The sequence below is a fragment of the Dendrobates tinctorius genome, unplaced genomic scaffold (genome assembly GCF_039654945.1).
Source record: "Dendrobates tinctorius isolate UK_male_01 unplaced genomic scaffold, ASM3965494v1 ptg000704l, whole genome shotgun sequence".
Taxonomy (NCBI): domain Eukaryota; kingdom Metazoa; phylum Chordata; class Amphibia; order Anura; family Dendrobatidae; genus Dendrobates; species Dendrobates tinctorius.
Window position 1 is genome coordinate 80,001 of NW_027362348.1, and position 5,000 is coordinate 85,000.

Here is a 5,000-nt window from a genome sequence, read left to right on the forward strand (position 1 = left end):
GGGAAAGTCGAATTATGGAGCAAAAACCATTTTTTGGGACTTAGAAAAATTTCGAGATGTGACAGACTTCCAGGAAGGGGGCGCCTCGGGAGGTGTACCTAGGAGGCTTCCAGGGGCCTGGGTACACTTTTCAGAAAGTACCGTTGGGACTTAGAAAAATTTTCAAGATTTTTGGACTTAGAGCGATTTTTGGATTTTTGTGCAAAAATCGAATTTTCCCTTCTCCCACCGCTCTGGGGCGTCAATATGAAGTGGGGACCCGAGGGAGAGTGCCTCCCATGAGGGTAGAATGTGTGACTTTTGGGGGGAAAGTCGAATTATGGAGCAAAAACCATTTTTGGGGACTTAGAAAAAATTCCGAGATGTGTCAGACTTCCAGGAAGGGGGCGCCTCGGGAGGTGTACCTAGGAGGCTTCCAGGGGCCTGGGTACACTTTTCAGAAAGTACCGTTGGGACTTAGAAAAATTTTCAAGATTTTTGGACTTAGAGCGATTTTTGGATTTTTGTGCAAAAATCGAATTTTCCCTTCTCCCACCGCTCTGGGGCGTCAATATGAAGTGGGGACCCGAGGGAGAGTGCCTCCCATGAGGGTAGAATGTGTGACTTTTGGGGGGAAAGTCGAATTATGGAGCAAAAACCATTTTTGGGGACTTAGAAAAAATTCCGAGATGTGTCAGACTTCCAGGAAGGGGGCGCCTCGGGAGGTGTACCTAGGAGGCTTCCAGGGGCCTGGGTACACTTTTCAGAAAGTACCGTTGGGACTTAGAAAAATTTTCAAGATTTTTGGACTTAGAGCGATTTTTGGATTTTTGTGCAAATATCGAATTTTCCCTTCTCCCACCGCTCTGGGGCGTCAATATGAAGTGGGGACCCGAGGGAGAGTGCCTCCCATGAGGGTAGAATGTGTGACTTTTGGGGGGAAAGTCGAATTATGGAGCAAAAACCATTTTTGGGGACTTAGAAAAAATTCCGAGATGTGTCAGACTTCCAGGAAGGGGGCGCCTCGGGAGGTGTACCTAGGAGGCTTCCAGGGGCCTGGGTACACTTTTCAGAAAGTACCGTTGGGACTTAGAAAAATTTTCAAGATTTTTGGACTTAGAGCGATTTTTGGATTTTTGTGCAAAAATCGAATTTTCCCTTCTCCCACCGCTCTGGGGCGTCAATATGAAGTGGGGACCCGAGGGAGAGTGCCTCCCATGAGGGTAGAATGTGTGACTTTTGGGGGGAAAGTCGAATTATGGAGCAAAAACCATTTTTGGGGACTTAGAAAAAATTCCGAGATGTGTCAGACTTCCAGGAAGGGGGCGCCTCGGGAGGTGTACCTAGGAGGCTTCCAGGGGCCTGGGTACACTTTTCAGAAAGTACCGTTGGGACTTAGAAAAATTTTCAAGATTTTTGGACTTAGAGCGATTTTTGGATTTTTGTGCAAAAATCGAATTTTCCCTTCTCCCACCGCTCTGGGGCGTCAATATGAAGTGGGGACCCGAGGGAGAGTGCCTCCCATGAGGGTAGAATGTGTGACTTTTGGGGGGAAAGTCGAATTATGGAGCAAAAACCATTTTTTGGGACTTAGAAAAATTTCGAGATGTGACAGACTTCCAGGAAGGGGGCGCCTCGGGAGGTGTACCTAGGAGGCTTCCAGGGGCCTGGGTACACTTTTCAGAAAGTACCGTTGGGACTTAGAAAAATTTTCAGGATTTTTGGACTTAGAGCGATTTTTGGATTTTTGATCAAAAATCGAATTTCCCCTTCTCCCACCGCTCTGGGGCGTCAATATGATGTGGGGACCCGAGGGAGAGTGCCTCCCATGAGGGTAGAATGTGTGGCTTTTGGGGGGAAAGTCGAATTATGGAGCAAAAACCAGTTTTTGGGACTTAGAAAAATTTCGAGATGTGTCAGACTTCCAGGAAGGGGGGAGTCTCAGGAGGTGTACCTAGGAGGCTTCCAGGGGCCTGGGTACACTTTTCAGAAAGTACCGTTGGGACTTAGAAAAATTTTCAGGATTTTTGGACTTAGAGCGATTTTTGGATTTTTGTGCAAAAATCAGATTTCCCCTTCTCCCACCGCTCTGGGGCGTCAATATGATGTGGGGACCCGAGGGAGAGTGCCTCCCATGAGGGTAGAATGTGTGGTTTTTTGGGGGAAAGTCGAATTATGGAAGAAATTGAGTTTTGAGGACAAAAAAGTGTTTTGAGGACAAAAAAGTTTCTTGAGGACAAAAAAGTTTCTCGAGGACAAAAAAGTGTTTTGAGGACAAAAAAGTTTCTTGAGGACAAAAAAGTGTTTTGCGAACAAAAAATGGAATTTTGTGATTTTGTGTAAAAATAAGTAAATTCCCCTACTTCCACCACAGGGGGGCTTCAGTATGTTGTAGGGCCCCCAGGGAGGGTCCCCCAACTGGGTTTAAAGTTTGTGGATCCTGGGCAGAAAGTTGAATTTTGGATGAAAAACCGAATTTTGGGACTTAGAAAAATTTCGAGCTGAGCAGTGACAGACTTCCAGGCAGGGGAGCCTCTCTGGAGGTGTACCGAAAACAGTTCCAGGAGCTGAGGTCATTTTCGAACATTTTTTGTTCGCTCAAATTTTTTTTGTTTTTGAGCTCTAAAAAGCTGTTATTATCAATTGGCTCAAAAATTTCAAGTGTCATGAGCTAGTACATGTTGGAGGAATACGTTTTAGGCAAAAAATTGCAAAAAAAAAAATCCAAGTGAAAAAGAACCGGAATGGGGAATTTCTGACTGCTGTAGCAGCCGCACAGTTCCAGGAGGTCGGATACATTTCCGACTTTGTCCCGCTCATTGAAGTACATTGTCCCGCAATGCAAATACATAGTAATGCGCACCTGCGGGAGAATATAGGAGAGAGTGGGCTCTCTCTACCCCGATGTATGGCGGTTGTTCCTATGGTTCTCTGGCTCGGGTAGGCGACTTAGAAGGTGGTCCCTCTTGTCGTGGAAGTTGCAAAATACGGCCGAGACTGAACTTCCACGGCTCCAGGAGGGACTTTTGCTGGTCGTGCGTCCCAAGTGAGAGAGGCGATCCTGGGGTACCTGAGCCTGACCAGACCCTCCCTCGGTGGTCCCTGGTCTTCTGAAGGGTGATGGCATTCAGGGGGGCAAATCTGGAGTCCGTGGCCGAGTTTGGGCTCTAGAAGGCGGACGCCCCTTCTGACCATGTCCCCTCAGAGCCGGCTGGATGGTTCATGGTCCGCGGCTTTGTCTGGCGGTCTGTGCCCAAGCCGGAGAAGCTGTCCTGGGGTACGTGAGCTTTGACCAGACCCTCCCTCGGCGGTCCCTGGTTCTCTGGAGGTGATGGCTGTCAGGGGGGCAAATCTGGAGTCCTCGTGGGAAGGAGGGCTCTTGAAGGCGGACGCCCCCTCTGACTATGTCCCCTCAGAGCAGGCTGGATGGTTCATGGTCCGCGGCTTTGTCTGGCGGTCCATGCCCAAGCCGGAGAAGCTATCCTGGGTACCTGAGCTTCGACCAGACCCTCCCTCGGTGGTCCCTGGTTCTCTGGAGGCGATGGCTGTTGTCAGGGGGGGGGGGGCAAATCTGGAGTCCTCGTGGGAAGGAGGGCTCTGGAAGGCGGACGCCCCCTCTGACTATGTCCCCTCAGAGCATGCTCGATGGTTCTCAGTCCCTGGCTTTGGCTTTTTGGCCATCCTGGGGTACATTCTTGCCAAAAAAAAAAACGACTAAGTGAAAAAGAACCGGAATGAGGAATTTTCTAGGTGCCGCATCCGCCCTACAGTGACTTGAGGCCGGGTACAGTTCCGACTTCGTCCCCTTAAAGTGGGGACGTTGTCCCGCAATGCAAATACATAGGAATGCGCACCTCTGGCAGAATGTACTTGAGAGAGTGTCGTCTCTCTACCCCGATAGAAAGCAGTTGTTTCTCTGGTTCCCCGACTTGGGTAGGCGACTTGGCATGTGGTCCCTCTCGTCTGGAAGTTGCGCACTCCGGCTGAGACCGAACTTCCACAGCTCCGAGAGGGACTTTTGCCGATCGTGCATCCCAAGCGAGAGAGGCAATGCTGGGGTACCCAAGCCTGACCAGACCCTCCCTCGGCGGTCCCTGGTTCTCTGGAGGTGATGGCTTTCGGGGGGCAAATCCGGAGTCCTCGTCCGAAAGGGGGGGCTCCGGAAGGCGGACGCCCCTCTCGTCCATGTCCTCTCAGAGCGGTCTTATCCTCCGATCGATCTGGCACGGCGCTCCCGGGTGGGGAGGTGGTGCTGCTCGCTCGACCCGGGCTTTGGAGCTCGCGTCGGTTTACGGTGAGCGGTGTCCTTCCTCCTGTACCCCCGGGCTTCCACCACCTATCTTTGGGCGCGCACGCCGGCCGTCACCTCCCGTTCGAGGACGGAGGCGGCCGAGCTGTGGGAAGTTTGAATCGCACCGAACGATGAACAGTGGTCTGACGACCCACGCGGAGCGAACGGCGGGGCGCCCACCCACCCCGGCGTGGGGGCCAGCCGTCCGAATCGCTCCCCGCGTGGGGAAGCACAGTGTTAGCAAGGGCGGCCCTTTTCGAAGTTCCAGATGCGCAGCCCTGCCCGCGGAGGTCCGTGCCACGCATCGCCCGAAGGGCGGCCTCCGCGGCGGGCACCAGCGAGAGCGGCGGCGGTGGGTGGCGTTTCCACGCCGCTGCCGAGCTCCGCGCCACTAGTCTTTCCCGAGCCCCTACGTTAGTGGGGGGGATGACAGAGCTGTGGAGGCAGGCGAGGGGGGGTTCTCACTGCGCGGTGTGCCCCCACCCGACTCGCCATCGCCTTCCGCTCCTCGTACGTCGTCCTCCGAGGCGGCTCGGAAGGGAGAGGGAGAGCGAGAGAGCGAACGCCCCCCGAGCGAGGGGAAGATGGAGAAGGGAGCGATTTGAATGGGGCGAGAGGTGAAGGGAGTACGGCAGAACGCTGCCCTGCGCACCCCCCCGTGTTCCCGCCAGGCGGGGGAACAGCCCTGGGAGGAAAAGCCGCTCGGGCATCCCTTTGAGGACGGGCAAGA